The sequence below is a fragment of the Neolamprologus multifasciatus genome, chromosome 1 (genome assembly GCF_963576455.1).
Source record: "Neolamprologus multifasciatus chromosome 1, fNeoMul1.2, whole genome shotgun sequence".
NCBI lineage: Eukaryota > Metazoa > Chordata > Actinopteri > Cichliformes > Cichlidae > Neolamprologus > Neolamprologus multifasciatus.
Genome location: NC_140439.1, coordinates 15,531,980 through 15,552,639, shown reverse-complemented (window position 1 = coordinate 15,552,639; position 20,660 = coordinate 15,531,980).

The following is a 20,660-nucleotide window of genomic DNA, read 5'->3' as shown; positions in this document are numbered from 1 at the left end:
TCATACATTGATATTCTATAGACTCATGTAGAGGAGTGTGTGTGTGGGTGGTTTCAAGAGAACTCGCTTCTCCATCTGTATCATCGACATTAACATTATGCTTTATGCACTTTTTGGCTTTTAGTGTGAGGTAGAAGAAGAGCTCTAGGGTATGTAGGTTAATTTAGTTTCCTTACAAAATGTGAGCGCCTTAGTCTTTAACATTTAATCCAAAGGGAGGTATTTTTCAAGAAGCCAAAAGGGTGTGTGAAGGGTAATAAATCCCCAGTTCGACTCCACAGAGCCTCTCAGAGGTTTCAACACATGCTAAAAGCCCGGTCTCTGAGCTATATTGTGTGAGAAATTGTGGGTATACTTCTCACCTTAATAATGCACAAGGTCAAAAGGTCATGATAGAATTTCCATTTCTATAAATTTAAGAGAGCGGCAGGGTGGGAAAGAGGTCCAACGCAATTACTTTCATTCATAACACTAAGGAACCATGCTAATTACTTGATGTATTAATAACCGCCCTTGCTGCTGTGACTTGTGGCCTCCACACTGCATTTCAATCTTTAAAATTCAACCTATTAAAATGTGATGAATTGCTCCAGTTGTTTTTCCACCTGAACAGGCCATTTCAGTGGGAGGGATTTCCTTCGCATGCTGTTTTCAGGATTCTACAAGTGCGTCTCTTGTAATGTCGTTAGTCCCCAGAATACATGAGGCTTAAAGATATTCACAGACAAAGGATTTTACTTTATTTAGTGCTGTGTTTGGTTTCTTTTGTTTTCTGACTGAATTGAACTGGATTGTATCCAGAGAAATTAATCATTTACACATGTATTTTTGCACTAACTTGGATATAAAATACGTCATTGTGATAAGGGCGGCCTTTTGCGGCTGGATTTATAGTGAGGAAGAAGAAGACACAGTATGGTGGACGCAAGAAGCACTTATCTGACCACATCTCTAAGGCCTTACCAATCACTGGCATGTCAAGACAAACAATCACTCTCCTGTCTAATGAGCACTGGCAGCCTTAAATACTCTCAGCTGTCAAGGACTAAACCATTATTTTACTGTCAGGTGAGTTTTCCAAATTCCACCAACATTCTGCAATACACCATTTTATTAAATAAATATATACATACATTTGACCATTTTTATATGATTAAATATTTTACACTTTACCCTTACACCAGTTACACACGATTACACACAATCGTTATGAAAACCCCAAAAACTCCATACACTGAGATTCCCCACACTCCCTTAACCCTTGGCCTCTCCCGTTACCTTTAATTGGTGTCTGGCCGCCCTGGGGAAACATTTTCCCAAACACCCTGCAGAGGATGTTGAAAAGACAGCCACTTCTTTGCACCACCTTTACTTCTAGACTTTGCACACACATTTGCCTATGTTTTCCTTAACAGCAGCCCTTATTTGCTGTGAGTAACAATTCTTTCGTCCTCAGAGACAACCACCGCATTTGTTAATGAGGAGCGGCATTGCAGGACCCAGAACAAAAGGCTACCTGCTAATTATTAAAATACTCAATAAATATTCAATTAATAGTTAAATCTCTTGTGTACAAATGTGATTGATGTGCAACTCTGTGCTTAAAGTGTGACGCTAAATAAAGTGCTAGTTAAAGTGCTTTTAATAAAGTGCAAGCGTGCTCTTAAAGTGCTGTACAAGTTATAACGCTAGTAAGGGAGTCCTCTTCCTTACAGTCATCCTAATATAAAGTCAGTGTACGTAATTTGCAGTACATAAATCCAAAGTTTTACTCAGAATTATCAAGACAGTATTTAAAGTTGGTTCTGTCCCTTTAATGTAGGCTACCTATGCATATTAACCTATATAATAATAAAAGTGAACACTATCCACCTCTGTGTCTGAATCAATAAATTTTATAGCCATAGAGGACAAGGGAAACACAAAGGAGACATGTTAGATGTTCTTTTAAACACTGAATGATAGATGGTTGTGTGAAGAACAACATGAATTTCTCTGTAAACACATTTCTGCTGCACTTTGTAGTCTTATTCTGAGACTTTCTTTGTTGTTATGATGGGAGGTGCAATGCTGGAAAATGTGTCATATGGTGAGATCAATAATTTTAATGACACCTTGTGGATTTATTATTCACATAAAAACGTAGGAAAGTGTTGCATTTATTTACTAGCGAGATGAAAAGTTCAAGGATATGCTGCTCATAAGAGATATTAATTATTCAAGTGATCTAATTCCTTGCCATCCTGTTTTCCCACTAAGCCACCACTCCTTCCTCAAGTGTTATTTAGCACACAGAGACGCAAATCAGACATTTTCTGAAGTTTATTATGTTATTAGGGCACACAGACTGACCTTGATGTTTCCTTGGAACATTTAACCAACCCCAAGGTGGCTATTACTGTGATGAATATTCGGCACTGCTGACAGCGCCATGGCTTATTTATTTACCCAGCGAGTGGTAGCTCGCTACCTCACCATGACCTCATGCTGTGTCCTCCTCCCTCATTTGTCAACTTGCACCTCCTCTGGTGGCCATGGAGCTCCAACAAAGTGAAAGACATGAAAATAACGTGTAACTGAGCAAAATAGATAAAATTGAAACAAACAATTAAATAAACAAAGGAAGGGAAGCTGATTTGGCAAATTATTCTGAAGTGCCTTAATCATTCAGACTTGTTTCAAAAGCTTCCCAGCTTGTGTTTCTGAAAGATTTATGACTTCCCTGCATGAAAAAAAAAAAACTGGTGACAATTTAACGGTAACTGAGTGCTCAACTTTCTGCATGGGAGCCTTGTATGCTGTTTGTGTTCAAACGACCACACCTACATATATAATAAACTTGTTTTGAAAACAGTTTGCGTTCTCCTTTGGGAGTTTAAGATGGTAGTTATTTAAAAGGTAGTTAAGAAATGAGATGCTGATGCAAACACCATAGCTAAAGTGCTTTCAGCCTGCTTTTCACAGAGTTAATGGTGTTATCTATAATCAATCAAGCTTTAATACGATGGTACATCACAGCCCCTGATATTAACCCTCCGAAAACCACACTATAATGGGCAACAACCTCAAGCCTAAGCCCAACTATAACTCAACTGTTACAGTTAGTTAAGGCAGTGTTTCCCAGCCGGTGTGCTGCGAGATATATTACCTGGTTCTAAATATAAACTGTATGCAAATTTCGGTGGAAACTGGGAAATATGTAGAAATGGAGTCGAGAATTGTGGTTGGAAAGGTTGGCATGACCAGATTTTTGTAACAGTGTGCAATGAATTTGTGATCTCATTGACTTAAACATGGTTACTTTCAATACATTGACCAGATCTGCAACCACTTGCAATAGGTTGCTGTCTTCAGAGCAACTTTGGTGTGTCAGGATGGCAATAAAACAATATTAAGTTGGGGTCCATCTCCTACCAATCTCCTAACAGTTTGTTATATCACTGAATGAGTTTCAGTTGACACACATTCAATGTGTGGCAACTGAAACTTAGCAGTAATGTGAAATTATTTACATTCAGAGTCCAGCCAGAACCTCATAGATTGTACAGCAGAGTTGCTGCTGGATGGCAACTTAACTGCAGAATGACAGAGACACTCTGCAACTTTGAATCGAATCCCCCACTGCAAATACTGTATGCCCTGCAGACAAGTTGCATTCATCGGCACAGACCTACACTGATTGCAATGTGTTGCCAATCTGTCTGTGTTTATATATTAGATGGTAATTCTTTGCAAACTTCACCAGTCTGTCTGACAGTGATTATAGTCGGCCTGAGCCACAGTGCGATTGTTTGGAGATCGCTTGCATTCGAAAGTGGTCGCACAAAGATTGAAAATCGTGTGAATGAGCCACAGCTAAACCACTGGTGTTCTCAAAGTGAAATACATAAACAGACCAAACTTCACACCTATAGTTTTGAACTTAATCCAAACTTCTCTACCAGCAGAAAATTATCTTGATGCACTGTGACTTGGTTGAGGTTACAGTGGATAAACATCTACAGTAAACCTTTTCCTGGCCTCAAAAGTGTTTTTGCTGACTTAAATAAACCAATTCCACCACTGCCTCATACGTTTGTGTCAAAGCCAACCAAATAAACCAGTAGAACATTTTTCATTTAGTTTTTTCACCAAAGGCTGTGAGACATGATTGGCTATCCACACAGAAATCTTGTCATTGTAAATCATAGAAAATGTACTAACATATAAACAGAATTTGTGGGTAAAGCAGCTGACTGTTAAAAAGTACAGTAGACACAATTTAACATATAACTGTTAAAAAGGCCACTAATACTCCAAGCCCTGTATGAGTTAGAGCAAATGAATGTACAGTACCAACAAATGTAAAATTACATATTTTCTTACATCCCCCTCACTGTGCCCTGTATAGCTAGGTTTGGCCACTGGCCTATCAGATTTATGGGAAAAATTCATCATCACAAAAGAAACCTTTGCCCCATACTGCACGTCAAAGAAAACTCTAAATCTTAATGCTGGCCGGAAATGTTGAAGCTGCAGCGTGCATTCACATGAAAGAGCGAGAGATCTGAGGGCTGCCATAAGCTGGGCTCTAGGGCCTCAACAGAGAGACCCCTAAAGACATGCTGGGAATATTAGAGAGTGATTGATACACACAGCTGGGGAACAGAGAAGCAAAGAAATGTTGAGGAGTTTTTATCTTCCTTAGTTCCTTTTGAAATATGGTTTACAATCTTGTGCTCATCCCCGTTCCTCTAATAACCTATAGATTAGAGCACCAAATGTCTCCCCTAATTCTCATGAAAAGCTACATGATATGCACACATGCCTCCCACTACTCCGAATCTCACACCACAACTCAGAAAGACATTACGCCCTCCTCATATACTTTCTAACCCTTTGTGTCTCTGTGCAATCAGATTATATATGGTATCTGCATGAAAATGAAATGAATGAAAATATATCACGACTGCTGTGAAGGATCAAGCTGGCAGGCATGAGGAGTAATATTGTGGGATGGAAAACAATGAGCGGAAAGAGGCTAAAGTCTCTGTTGATCTGAGAGGAAATGCAGGCCTAGGGGATAATTCAGCCCATTGCACATTTCTGTACACATGATAGGATTACTATTTAATGAATGAAGTGCTATTTTGATGAACAGAAGCAGGAGGTGTGTGTGTGTGGGGGGGGGGGTGGTCACACAAAAGACTCTACTATTAAGGTTATAGAAAGATTTTAGTGTTAGTTTCCTGCAAATAAACATGTTAATGTAAAACTCTGCAGATTTTTCAGTCATCTTTTTCAAAACCTGAGCAAAGCGACATAAGTGCCAAAACATAACCAGAAAACCTTGAACAATTCTACATTGCTTCCAGCGAATATTGTACTGCAAGATCAAATAATTTCTTGGAAAAAAACATTCAGTATCAGCCTTTTTGAAATCATCTGAAATCTGCTTCCTAATTCCAATAAATTACTCATTAATTCTTGGTCTAAATCCTCCCTCACTTTGCCAGCCAATCATAAATAAGCACTGAGGCACCATTGCAGGGCCGGGCACTATCAAGTTAGTTCAACATACTCATACTCATCCAACATGAGCGCCCGGTGGCGCCAGTGTCCGGCAGCCTCGCCTCTGTCAGTGCGCCCCAGGGTGGCTGTGGCTACAATGTAGCTTGCCATCACCAGTGTGTGAATGGGTGGATGACTGAATGTGTAAAGCGCTTTGGGGTCCTTAGGGACTAGTAAAGCGCTATACAAATACAGGCCATTTACCATTTACCATTTGATCAATTAACCAGGCTTTCCTGACCTATGTACCAGCACAATCACATGAAAGGGGTGGCGCTGGCAGCATTTAACCAATCACACTTATGGTTAAGTGTCCTGGCATCAAACATCAAACTAGACTATGGGAAAAAACATATAGAAGTTAAACACATAATACAGACTGAGAGCAGCACAGCTGGTGCAGACAAAAGCAGAGGTTCATGAGTGTGTGTGAGAGGACAAGCACTGTACAGTATTAAAAAATAAGGGAACGAATGTGTGTGTGTGCTCTAAGTGCTTTAGAAAAGACCTGCTGTATTTATAAAGTTTAGCCTATTTAAAGCCTGGAAAGAAAGCCAGCAAAAATGCCGACTCTGTAAATTAAAAGACTCATCACTATCACAGCTCTGTCATTAAGACGTGGGAGAATATGAAGGATTATGAGAGAGTATTTCATTAAATTAATGTTTAAAAGACAGTCTTTCTTCTTTCAGCTGCAGCCTTAGTGGTGTTTAATGCTCTGAGAGCAAGTAAAGAATTAAGATAAAAACAGAATTCAAACAGGCTTAGACTATTTTCAAAACATTTGATTTAAGTAGGTGCTCTGTGTTAGGATCATATATTAAAATTTATAGAACAATAACATTGTCTGCAGTAATGCTAATCAGAGAAAAAAACCCACCAACTTCTTACTCTCCACACAGACATCCAAAGGATCTTCTGGCAGTGGTCATGTTTTTTTCTAGTGAACTGATTGGTCAACAGGCAGGGATTTCATACCTGCTGATTGCCTATCTACAACCAGACCTGCTCTGGAACAAGTTAGACTTGCAGAATAAGTTACCATGGCAATACAGCCTGATAAGAAGTGAACCACCTTTGCAGTATATAAAACTAATATAAAAATCTATCTATCGCTTTTTATTTTCATGATCTCCTTTCCTGTATTTCCTATATTGAACTCACAACCTTCTTGCTGGGAGGCAAAAATAAATTAAAAAAATAATAAAAACCTATGATTAGTTATTTTATATTAGTGAAAGAGAAAATAAAATTTAGTGTAAAATGAAACAAGAAGCTCCCAGCAGCATAAAGCTATTGTGTACATTATCCATAAAGCCCACCTTATTATTTGACAGACAGATAGCAATTTAAGGCGACCCAATATCACATTGGCTTCTAATAAAATCTCCCTCTGCTGTTTCTGCAACTTATTGCAACTTCTGTATCCGTGTCCGTTTCACACCGTGGACCTGTATGTCTATTACACGCTTTGCCCTGATAAGGAGTTGTTTAAACAGAAATGTGACTAAACATGTCACTCCTGCTCCGATTGGGGAGGGGACCAGAGAAACTAGTCTGACATTGTTGTGCCAAAGTTACACACCGATTCAATGTTAATTGATGTGGCTCGTAGTCCTGTGCAATACTGCAAATTTTGGTATCAATTGATACCAAATAAGTATTGCTGAAACCAGTAACGATACCATTAATTTTAACCAATGAAGGCAGCTTACGAAGTGCAGAGATCTATCTATCTATCTATCTATCTATCTATCTATCTATCTATCTATCTATCTATCTATCTATCTATCTATCTATCTATCTATCTATCTATCTATCATGTCTGGCTAAGTTCTTCACGAACAGATCAGATAAATAAGCATTTGAATAAACACACATATTTGTACTGTCTACAGGGCTGGTCATGCACCTGACCTGATATTTGTTTAATAATACTTCCTCAGTTCTTCATTTTAACCAATGAAAGCAGCTTATGAAGTGCAGAGCAGAGTATTGTGGTTTATGAAATGAATCATTATCAATTTGCAAATTCTAAACACATTTTAATGACCACTACATCACATTTTTACTTTCCACAAAGATTTGTTATTACAACAAAACACACCTTTCAGCTTTTTAGTCATTTTGAAAGTGGGTTTTTTGGAGACCTGGGAAAAAAAGTATTTAAAGCACTTTGAGTCGACTTCTGTTGCTTAAATGCCTGTGTTACGAGCTACAAATAAAATAGATGTGACTGTCAACACAAAAAGGTCCAGACATTTTTCACAGTGCACGTTTGAAGTATATATTTTTATTTCCCAAAAACTAATTTATTCAGCACAGTTTAGTGCAATACATACTGAGCTCAGAGGACAGAAACAAAGTATCAATCCTATTGCAAAAGTATTGATCTGATATCAGTACTAGCACTACAAAACTGCAATTATGAGTGTCTGAAAACCATTTACAATACAAAGTTAGTAAATCATGTGTTACTGAGTAGTTTCAGTTATTTCCCTTCAAAAACGCACCATTGAGTTTAATCCCCAAACCCAAATCTTAGTTCGCGAGGGGTTCATGTTTTCTTAAGTGTGAAAGTTCTGATGATTGCACGAGGGTCTTAGAAAAAGGCTGTACAGCATTAAAAAATGGCACAAACCTCAGATTGGACCTTTAAACACTATTATTGGAGTGCTGATATGTCATCAATTCACCAGCAGGTAGAACATAATCCTCACAGCTGTGCTTCACTAACTTTATCGGCAAGATGGCGGCGCGCTCTGGTGCAGCGGCTCTTAGCTCTCCAGTTTGGTGCTTGTTTTTACTTTTACTGTGTATGTTTTTGAATGTTTGCAACGCCGCCATCTCTTACAGTCGCCAGAACCTAATTGACCTAGGTTTCAAATATAGTTTGTCTGTCTCTGGCGACTATCAATGAACACACAACATCCCGGGGGAGATAGCGAGACCGCCAGGGTCACCGTGGATGGTCTGCCCGCCCAGCAAGCGTAGGAGGCGACGAAGGGAGAGAAAGCAAAAGAGAGGATGCCGGTCGGGCCCAGATGCTAGGCTACGTAAACAACCATACCGGCCAGCTCTTCCGAGCCTCTTCCTATCGAACGCCAGATCCATCACCCACAAATTGGACGAACTGGAGCTACAGATAGCCACCACGAGCTTTGCACGTAACTGCAGCATTATTCTTATCACGGAGTCGTGGCTTCATCCGCTGATTCCCGACGCTGCAGTTGAGTTAGCAGGCCGCACGCTACACCGGCATGACAGAAACAGCAACTCAGGTAAAAGCAGAGGAGGGGGGCTATGTGTTTACGTGCATAACGAATGGTGTTGTAACAGCAGGATCATTCATTCACACACACTGTTCTCCTGATTTGGAGGTTCTGGCAGTCTCGTGCCGACCTTTTTATATCCTGAGGGAGTTTACAGTAGTTATTGTGATAGCTGTTTATATACCGCCGGATGCTAACGTGGGCACGGCTCTCAGCCTCTTGCTCAACACCATAAATAAACAACAGTTTGCCCACCCCAATGGGGTTTTTATTGTCGCCGGCGACTTCAACAAAGCATGCCTAAAGACTGTGCTTCCCAAATTTGTCCAGTTTGTGGACTTTGCTACGAGAGGAGAAAATACTTTGGACCATGTCTATTCAAACATCAGGCATGCCTTCAGAGCGACACCCCTCTCCCATCTGGCTGGATCTGACCACCTCTGCATGTCTCTCACCCCCACCTACACCCCCCTGCTGAGAAAAACAAAGCCCCAGACAAAGATAATAAAAACCTGGCCTGAAGGAGCCCTCTCTCAACTGCAGGACTGCTTCTCAACAACTGTATGGGATTTATTCTCCAGCCTCAACCTCCAGGAGAACACGGACACTGTACTCTCGTACATCAGGAACTGTGTTGACAATGTCACCGTCAACAAAAGGGTCAGGGTGTTTCCAAATCAAAAACCCTGGATGAATAGCGAAGTGCAATCCCTCCTAAAAAGCCGTAACACCGCCTTCAAGTCAGGGGACAGGGCTGCGTATAGGGCGGCCAGGGCAGACCTGAGCAGAGGCATCAAGAAAGCCAAGGCTGCCTATAGGAGGAGGATTGAAGATCACTTTGCTGTCGACAACGACCCCAGAAAAATGTGGCAGGGGATCAATCACATTACCAACTACAGAAGCAATAACCAGGCGATATCTAGGACTGATGCCTCGCTGGCTGAGGATCTAAACCGTTTCTTCGCCCGCTTTGAGACGACCAGGCCCTCAGCTGTTACACCACTTCCACCCGCCTCTAGCACCGGCACACTAACATTTGGAGAGCATCAAGTGAGGCGTGTTCTAAGGTCAGTGAATCCCAGGAAGGCGGCAGGCCCTGATGGAATACATGGAAAGGTTCTCAGAGCATGTGCTGACGAACTGACCGGAGTCTTCACTAAAATCTTCAACCTTTCCTTGTCATTAAACACCGTCCCACCCTGCCTCAAAACCTCAATCATCATCCCCATCGCTAAGAAGACGGCTGTGGACAGCCCAAATGACTACAGGCCTGTTGCACTTACGCCTGTAGTGATGAAGTGCTTTGAGAGACTGGTCTGTCAGCACATCAAGGCCGGTCTGCCTTCCACTCTGGACCCCCACCAATTTGCCTACAGGACAAATCGATCCACCGAGGACGCCATCACCATAGCACTCCACACTGCGCTGAGTCACCTGGAGCACCGAGGAAACTATGTGAGAATGCTCTTCCTGGACTTCAGCTCAGCATTCAATCACATCATCCCGGAGATCCTGGTCCAGAAACTGTCTCACCTGGGACTCTCCACCTCCATCTGTCTCTGGATCAAGGACTTCCTGACAAATAGACCACAGTCTGTCAGACTCGGCCCCCACCTGTCCAGCACCATCACACTCAGTACCGGGTCTCCACAAGGATGTGTTCTGAGTCCCCTCTTGTTTACGCTCTACACATCCGACTGCTCCCCTACCCATCTCTCAAACACCATCATAAAGTTCGCGGATGACACCACAGTGGTTGGACTCATCTCAAGGGGGGATGAGTCGGACTACAGAGATGGGGTTAACAGATTGACTGAGTGGTGTTCAGTTAACAACCTCCAACTGAACACCACGAAAACTAAAGAACTTATTTTGGACTTCAGGAAGGGCAGAGCAGACCCGGCCCCACTCTACATTCACGGGAACTGTGTGGAGAGGGTACACTCCATGAGGTTTCTGGGTGTGCAGATCTCTGATGATCTCTCCTGGACTGCAAATACCACGGCGGTGGTAAAAAAGGCCCAGCAGCGTCTCCATTTTTTGAGAGTGCTCAGGAGGAACAACCTGGAGGAGAGGCTGCTGGTGACATTCTATAGAGCCACCATAGAGAGCATCCTAACGTACGGCATAACAACATGGTATGCAGGGTGCTCAGTTGCAGACAGGAAAGGACTGCAGAGGGTCATCAACACAGCCCAGAAGATCACTGGCTGCTCTCTGCCCAGTCTGGAGGCCATTGCAAACTCCCGATACCTCAGTAGAGCTGGCAATATCATTAAGGACTACTCTCACCCCAGTAATCAACTGTTTGAACTATTACCGTCAGGCCGACGGTACAGGTCACATAAAACCAGGACAAACAGATTCAGGGATAGCTTCTTTCCCAGAGCTATCACCACAGTAAATAAGCACAAAACAATTAAACCTGCTTAACTATACCATACTTGCCATTGTCACTATATTATGCTGCTATCCTGTATATATTGTACTTATTATTGTCTGAGTACTACGGCTGTTTTATTGTACTTTTTATATTTTATATTTATATTTATTTTGCATTTTGCACCAAGGGAGTGGCACTCCAATTTCATTGTACTTTGTACAATGACAATAAAAGCTAATCTATTTCTATTTCCTTGAAACCTATTTATTTTCTTAGAAAAGGAGACAAAGTTAGCATATTATTCAAATTAAAAACATGGATTCATACATATGTTGCTGACAAATACAGCAAAGCATTGATAACTGTTCTGCTCCAGTCCTGGTATCTATCTGACTGACCTTTGTAACCTTGAACTGATGATCTCTCGCTGAGGTAATCATTCATGATCAATAAGCAATCAGGGAACTTGTCTCAGCATGCACTGGCCATCGGAAGTGTTTACGAAGCAAGCGATCGCTTTTGCAAATCACAGTTTTATTTGCTGTCATATAACCTTACCTTCACCCATATCAAGCTATGAGGCTGTTGGCGTAACATCCATTTGCCAATGCAGTAATTGACCTTACAACACATTATGCATTTTCATTGGGCTCAGGCTCAGTTCATTGTATTCATTCATTCTTATACGTTTACACATGCACCTGTAGTTCACAAGCTGCTTGTAGTCGGAGACACTGAGAGCACTCCAACAACACTGCACTTAAAACAAGTCTTTCATGAATATGTTTCAACTGTGTCAGCGACGGAATCTCAGAGGACACAGAGTGACAAAGACCTGTCAGGCAACCTTATAATGATGAAGCCTGTAGTAGATATTTTAATATTTGGCATTCACATAAGAACTCAGCAGCAGATGACATTCTGCTCTAATCTTGCTGCAGCAGCGCAGGATTCATGGTTTACTAAATCAAAAAGTGTTTGAGCTGAAACCGAGCTCAAAATGTCATGTTCCTGCAATGGAGACGTTATGAAGGGATTCACAGTTATTCTAGGCTTTTCTATAGATAGCTGTGTTGTATGTCAATTACATTGTGGTTTAAAAAAAAAATCAATACCGGGGGGCGGGGAGAACAACTGATGTAGTTGATTTGGCTTTGGCCTTGAAAGCTGCATTTAAGAGATGCTCTTGCTTTGCGTTTCTGCAGAATATCATATTAATGCCATTTGCATTAAAATACCTTTGGAAAAAACAAATTACTTGAACATTAACCTCAGTAAAATGATTGAGGTAAGACAATATAAATATCAGTAGTACTAGATCTTTAATGTTTTTTAATATCTGGCCAACATGCAGAGTCAAAGCAAAATTCTTCTACAGGGACATGAAAGTGTGCTAAAGTAGAGCAAAAGCAAGCCAGCCAACTCATGGACTCTTTAAATATTAACTAGCACAAAGCACAGACAGCTTCTTATTGAGTCTGCCAATTGATTCTTCTTTATTGGTTTAAATTCAAACCAAGAGGGACCTGCACTTCCTGCTATAAACCGTTTGAAAGCTGGAAGTCCATGTGGAGTACATCGAGACACTTTTTGTCTAAATCAACACTGACCTGTGTAAATTATTTATTTACTTTTCTGTCTAATTCTGACAGAAAGACTGTTTGGAGGAAGACAAGCATCGCCACTAGTAAAGTCTGTTGTGTTTTAGTCGTAATCGCCAATTTTTTGTCAAAAAGAAAAAAAAAAGAAAAACATCTTCCTAAAATTAATTTCAAAATCCTGGCAGATTTTTTTTCCCAAAAGGAGGTATGTGACATTCAAACAGGCTGCTTTTAATTAAAATTCCCAGTTACTTTGATATAAGTCACCTCAACATCTCATTTGCCTTCTGTAATAAAGATCAGTTGAAGACTTTTTTCTACCCCCCAAAGTTTGCAAACACTTTGCTTTTTCCAGAGACGTCCTTAAAATCAATTTGGGTTGATGTAAGTTTGTTTGAAGAATAAGATGTTTTGAGGTTCTCAGCTGAACTTATTCTCTTTAATGTTTCTGAGGTTGAGGTTTTCTCCCAATTATAATGATCTAAATATTCTGTTTATAGCAACAAAAACTTGGGTTGGGTTGGCTATCCTGCAAGTACCTTTAACTAGTCTAATCTAATTTGCTTTACCATGTCAGTGAAACGCTTTAGTTTGTTCGTAAAGTGTAGGAAACTATAGCGTAAATGACTATTAAAAAAAAAATCTCACCTCGTTTGATCACCAGATGAAGAGACAACCGTGTCCCACCACCTCGCAGTCTGTCTTCATGAAATAACAAATTGAAGGCTGTAGCTCACATTTTTTTCTGTGGATTTTCTCAATTGGTGTGACCCCTTTCTCTCTTTTTGATAACGGTTCAGTGTGACTTGCTCCATTTATCAGAAACTCTTTACCAAGCTGCCGAAACTCAATAAATTATTCTGTTAGATTGCTGCATTTGAATTGCAGCTCCTTCTTCCCTCACTTTCAGATTTCTACTCTTTGCGCCAAGCTTTCACTCTCCCCTCCCGTTCTCTCTCCCCCACTTACTTACTTACCCCTCACATTCACTCATTTTCCTGCCTCACACAAACTCCTATTTCTCACGCTAGGCAGCAAGTAATATCCAAGGGTACTTTAAGATAGTTTGATAGTTTCTTTGGCCAATAGAGAAGGCAGGAATGCTCCAAAATAGCATCAACAAACCTCGGCGATCGTAGGTAGAGGCAGTCACGATGCCTAATGCCATTTCAAATCGAGCTGCTGTGGCAACTTATTGGCAAACACATTACTTTAAGTTTCTTTTTCTCAATCAATTCACTGGAAAGCTAAAAACCAATCTGGCCATGACAGCTCCCATGAGGCCTGATTGATGAGTCAGAGAGGGAATGTGCATATCCAAGCAAGGTTTGGTTTATGTGTCCTCAAATTCCATTGGGTGGAAAATGTGGATTGAGTGAGGCCGTCATGGATTTGGCATTGCTAACTTTGGGGCAGATTGCGGAGAGTGGATTGATGCTCAGTGGAGGGGATGTGACAGTTCATCTCAAGGAAGAATGGGAGTGAGAAGGGAAAACAAACAGGCAGATCTATATAGAGATTGACAGTGCCGTGAGGCTGACACTGTGTGAAAGAACATGAGAAAGTGGATATTGAAATGAAAGTAACCCAGACAGAGTAATTGGAAACTGGCACAGTTTTTAAATTAGTAATTAGTTTAACGAATAAACACTTCCTGATGCACTCAATAGCTGTCAGAAATGAGAAAAAAAACCATATAAAACTTCTGCCTTCTCTGCATTATGTTTTTGTAGCAGTGCTGCTGGTGTCACTTCTTTTATGTCCAAGCAAACACTTACTCTGCTTTATCTGAGTATGAAGGGAAAACACATAGGAATGAGTAGGTATGAAAGACCGCTAAAATAAAGTCACAGTCATTCAGAAATCAGTACTGAAAGTCACACATTGTAAACGTTAAAGGTTACTTAATTTTATTTTTTTCTCCTTTGGTCTCCTTCTTATGGCGGTAAAGCAGCTAGTGTGTGCAAAGGTTTCTTCACACATCATAAATATCATGAATTCTTTAACAGTTGTCACTGAGCAAATCATTAAATCTCATGCAGGGTTACATCAGTGGAAACAGCAGAGATAAAAGGCGAATGCTTACAGTAATTGCTTGAGTGTATATTGAGTGCGTGTAGCGTATTTCTTCTTCTGGATTTGTGCCACGCTTGTGCTGGAACCTTGCTGCCCGAGAAACCTTGCAAATTTACCTGCGTTAGCTGGGAAGAGCGCCTGTGTTTCCACATCAGTATCTGGGCTTACAGCTGGCCCATCTCCTAACAGCGTGCCAACCGTGCCAGCGGTGGTGCTGCTACATCTCTCACTGCAGCAAGTGATATCCTGCCAAGTATCATGGGTGGCTGGCAGACTCGCAGATGTGGGCACAGAGAAAAAGAAACCTGTCTGCTCACGCTAACTACTTTACGTATCTATCCAAGCGGTGTAGGTATAATAGAGAACGGAGTATGGTTTGTTGAGCCACTTATAGAAGACAAATGGAGCTGGACAGGAACATGATTTTATGTGCTAACAATTTAGAACCTGAAGAAAGGGGAATGGAACTTAGACAGCGGGCCTAATTAAGATGTTAAATGTTAAACTCACATTCTGTTTCTGCAAATGCATTTCCTAAAGGATCCAAACACACCCACAATTTTAAAGTTAACATTAGATTAAAGCTTATCTAATACAAGGTTAAGGATGGGGTTTCAGGGGTATTTTCTAGAGTGTTGTTGCACAGGAGACCTACAGGGGGGCATCTTCATTTTCCTTTACACAAGTACATGACAGCATGACAATAACCTTTGCATTAAAAATAATTTCTAAAAGTACAACTGTGGGCAGGTGAGCCTGAGGTAGCGAGAGCGAGAGGGGAGTCTGCACTAATCAGCAGGCTGCCTTCAGGGATCAGTCTGCACAGGCAAGGACTTCTGAATGAGAGAAAGCCAGAGAAAAAGAGGGCAGGCTGCGTGTGTGTGTGTGGGGGATGAAGTACTAATACATTACAAAAGACCAAAAAAATGCCTGCACAAAAACCTAAATAATGAAATGATAGTGGAAGCGAGGGACAGAGACAGAGGATGATGGCAAAATACAAAGAAAGACGAAGTGTGGAGGAACAACTCATGTACTGCATCTTAAGTGAGACGTGAGAGCATGAGGGCTGAATAATGAAACAAAGATTAGGTGTTAGGTATGCCAGGTAGGTCTTTGTTGGAGAGCTCTTGGAAATATTTAAAAAGGTTAGTGTATGAATAAACATAGCTTATCAAGGTCCTTTTACGCGGGGAAAAGAAAGAGATCCTAATGAATAATAAAGAGCTGATGTGACAGGAGAGCCAGCCTCGTGCTCTCCAGCCCACCCTCCTACCGAACCTCCCAGCCCTGCAACGCAGTAATGGAATGTTTCCTACAGGACCTTTTTTTTTTTACCACAAAGGACAAAGGCATAATCATTAAAATGGCAGAGCAGGGTGGAGTCAATATTGCAAAGAGCCGTTGTTATTCATTGTGCGGGCTACAGATGGACTGTATATTAGGAGCATGGTGCTCCCATTAGATATTCCACTGACACATGTTCACACACCACTATTCAACTGCTCCCAAGGTCTCTGTTACAGTTCTGTCACACACATGTAGGACACCGAAACAGTGAGAGGAACAGAGATAGGGATATAAAGGAGACTCTGCTGGGAGGTGGTTCTTGCATAATTTTTATGAGCCACAGTTCGCATAATGAAATAGACTGTGACATGCATGTTAATTGTTCACTGGTGCTCTGCACAGTTAAACAAAAGTGGGTTCTCCTCAATGGTAATTAACCCTGTTATTTCATACGTGTGTAATAGACTAAACAGTTTCCTCTTTGTATATTGAATTTGGTGGTTTTGAAGCTAGAAAACCTGAAATTCTGACATTTGGTAAATGGCCTGTATTTGTATAGCGCCTTACTAGTCCCTAAGGACCCAAAGTGCTTTACACATGCAGTCATCCACCCATTCACACACTAGTGATGGCAAGCTACATTATTGCCATTGCCACAGCCACCCTGGGGCGCACTGACAGAGGCGAGGCTGCTGGACACTGGCGCCACCGGGCCCTCTGACCACCACCAGTAGGAAACGGGTGAAGTCTCTTGCCCAAGGACACAAAGACCCAGACTGTCCAAACCGGGGCTCGAACCGGCAACCTTCCGATTGCAAGGCGAACTCCCAACTAATTAACTTCCTTCTAAATAGTTTATGCAAGAGAAGTGATGCTTGGCTTCTGAATGGTAAAACAATAGCGTCAAAAACTGTAAACTGTACATATAACAGTGGCATCTTCTGTGAAGAGGAGGAGGAAACTGATTTAAATTCAAAGCCATTTCTGGCAGTGCACATTAAGTGCTATATCTCTGAAAACACTGAGTTAGCTTTGGATGAAAAGATTTGCCTTTTCATGTTCTGACTCTTATTATAACAGAAAGAGAATTCACAAAAAATGAAACTGAAAAAAAAAATCTCTTAATTTTTAAAGGTAATACACGCTTTTGGCTCATACAGATCTTTTCTCACATTAGCATAATTTTCAGACAATCAGCAATAATCACAGCAATTCAGATTCGAGTTAACTCTGGGGGAAATCAGGTGATAAAGTAGGCAAAAAAACATTATTAACCATCATAACCATGTTTTGTCATCTGAGTTGAGGAAGTTGCTCTCAGGTTGCTGCTGCCTTGTACCAAGTACATACTTAAAACCCTTCATTTACTCGGCTATCAAATAATTTAACTCTGACAGGGGGAATTTGGATTAACTTCTTTTTACGATTGTTCATTTTTAGGCCAATTTCTTTGTCAGTTTCTTTTTTTGTATTTTTTTTTTCATGTGTTTGACTATTTATTGCTTTTTTGCCTATCATCCTGATTGTTTGTTGATCTCTGGTTTGACACAAATCTGTTTTGTGATTAGCATTTAAGGTTGATTGTGCAGCTGATGACTGTGTAGATCCTTGTGCGACAGATGCAACATACTTTTGTTTAAATTACGCATTTAATCCTTAAGATACATGTGTGTGTTAATATAAGAAAAAAAAAATGCAATTTCAAGAAATTCTACTGTGGTAAATAAAAGAAGTTGGCCGTCATGCCTCTTTAAGCTTTAACTGCAAGAAATAAATGTGTAACATTACGGAAAAACTTCTAGTAGTTTCAGCTCATTAACTGTCCTGTAATTATAAATCAGAAAGTTTCTGTTAAATCACAGAAATTTCTATAGTACATAGTGAAAAAACTTGGTGCAGCATTAATGCCCAAATGGGAGGTTTTTATTAGTAAATATAAAGCTGTGAAGTCTAAACATTCTAAAAAAAAGTCTGAAAATTTAGCCTTTCTTCATGTTTTACAAAGCTGTCCAGTGAGGCCAGATTAGTCTTTGCAGTGGCAATTCTGGTCCCGGGGCCTTAAATTTGATCATCCTGGCGTATATGATTGTGTGAGTGTGTTGCAAACAAATTGCACTTTTTTGGGCTCAATAAAGTTATCTGAGTCTGAACTCAAACCCCTTTCTATAACAGAAATGTTACAGAAAGGTTAGACCTCTATGCCCTGTTGCCTCTTGAGCTCTCAGTAGCTCAACACCTTGACCCAACTAAACAACTCACCCTGCTGCCTAACGCGTGTGAACATCCAGACTACACTGAAAGAAAGCATCTCTCTTTATAAAAAAAGAAAAAAAACCTTATCTGTTATGATTTTGTACCTTTACTACATTCAGAAAATGCTAAATGTACCTTCAAAGCTGGCCAGTTGACTTATGTAGCCAGCCTCTTGAAAGGCAGCATAAGTGCTACAGCTAAAGCCATCTGAGGCAACAAAGGAAGCCGGGTTTTTAAGTCATCTGTCCATTCTGTGCAGTCTATGAATCAACTGCGGCCTGGAGGGCAATCTTCCTGTATGTGTGGTTGTTTATCCATTGCCAGAGGTGCCCTTGATGGTCTTCGGTGGTTGCACAGTATTTCTTCAGCCTCTCGCGGGCTAGGAGTGTAAACCTTGCAACACAGAGAAAAACTGAAGGGGGTGAAGTTGGTGAAATGATGATTTTAAAATGCAAAAGGAATAACTGATGTGTTGGTGAATGAATTTCATCAGTTAAAAAAAAACAAAGAAAAGAAAAACATGATAAACAATGTTTTAATAAAAACAGCTTTAATAATTTTTTGGAATTTATTCTCAAAGTCTCTGGAATTTCATCATAGGGATGAACACCATTCTTCCAAGATAACCCCTCATTAGGTCTGCTGAGGATAGTGATGGAGACATAAATAGGACTACCTAATAAGTATTTGGATGTGGTGGCTCCAGCTATCCATACCCATGTCAGCAACAGAGTATAATCACAGCTGTACAATATAAAGGATGCCCATAGCTTCATATTTCAAAAGTGAACATGTGCCTTGAACCTGAATGCTATTTACTGGCCACTAGAGGGCAATCATGATGATAAACATAGCAAAGATGGCTGTAGCTACCGCAACATCATCCATTGTCTTCTGAAGTCCTGTTTTGAAGCATCAAAATGAGCGTTTCCACCGTCACTATCTTGGTTGCAAACATCAGGATATGCCGAGAATGTGCAGGTCTTACTGTGAACTTGCATGCTCATTGGCTACCAATGAGCACATAGCCAATGACTGTGCAGTTTTATACTTACAATCCACGCATTTCTTTGAAACTGTCAGTCCAAAAATATTTTACAAGCTGTTGCCTATAAATTGCTAATGCTACCCAGTCATATGTAAAGTGTTAAGAGTAATATGTGACCCACTACTACCCATTACTCCGGTCCACCCAGGGAGGGCCCCAGCCTACACTTTGTGAACCACTGGAGTGACTGGAGACTGGAGACTGGAGCTATAGTTTTTCTTGAAACCACAAGTATCACCATCTGGTGGGCTTTAAACAGAATGCAGGTTTCAGGGCGCAACCACATTGGCTTCATTTTTCCGAACCCGAAGCTAAATCCATGTTTTTTACACTGTGGTTGCAAAAATCTTCTGGTCATCTAAAGGAAAATCTAAAGGAAAACAGCCCCCATTCTCCTTCCTCTGTGACCTCAGCAAAGACTTTCCTGATGAGTATATGGGCTCTTGCTAGTTTTGGGTCATACTTAATACACATTTTATAAATTATGATCACCCTAAGAGTGTGAAAAGATGTATTTATCAGCCAGTGGGTATCAATCTTTTACGGGTGGAGAACGCTGTCTGACACAGTATAAGTCTCCTATTCAGTTGGGCTGAGATGTGGTGACTGAAGGCCACAGCATGTGAGTCACATCATTTTCATATTCATCACAACATTCATCATGTAGGATAAAGGTGATTACTCAGCTGCCACTCACTGTCGGGGTCAAAGATTAGCTTTTCCTTTAATTTCTCAGCCATGCGTTTGTGTTTAGAGTGATTGTAGTGAAAACTGTGCATCTTCATTAGATGCAAAAAACACAGTTCTAATTAATGAGACAATGTTGTGAAGAAGACAGTCTAATTTATACTGGATGAGTTGTTGAGGTACAGTGTGAGGCTGGTGAGTGAGCGTCCCTCCCAGTCTCAGAGTTGATGTGTGGCTCCATCACTCTCTGTCACAAATCTCATTCCCTCCTGCACTCACTTGGATTTCATGCAAATTTTTGTTATTCCACGTCAAGAAAGGTGCGTTCTCTAAGCGACTGGGTCAGGCAGGGGGAATCACATTAACCGACTCAGATCTGCCACAGCAGCTTATATAACTCTTGCTGCTGCCGTTTATCAATTTGCAATGCTCCAAATTTTTACTGCAGCCTGATTTTTTTTTTCCAAGCTTTGTCACAGTTTGTATTTACTTTTCAAAGT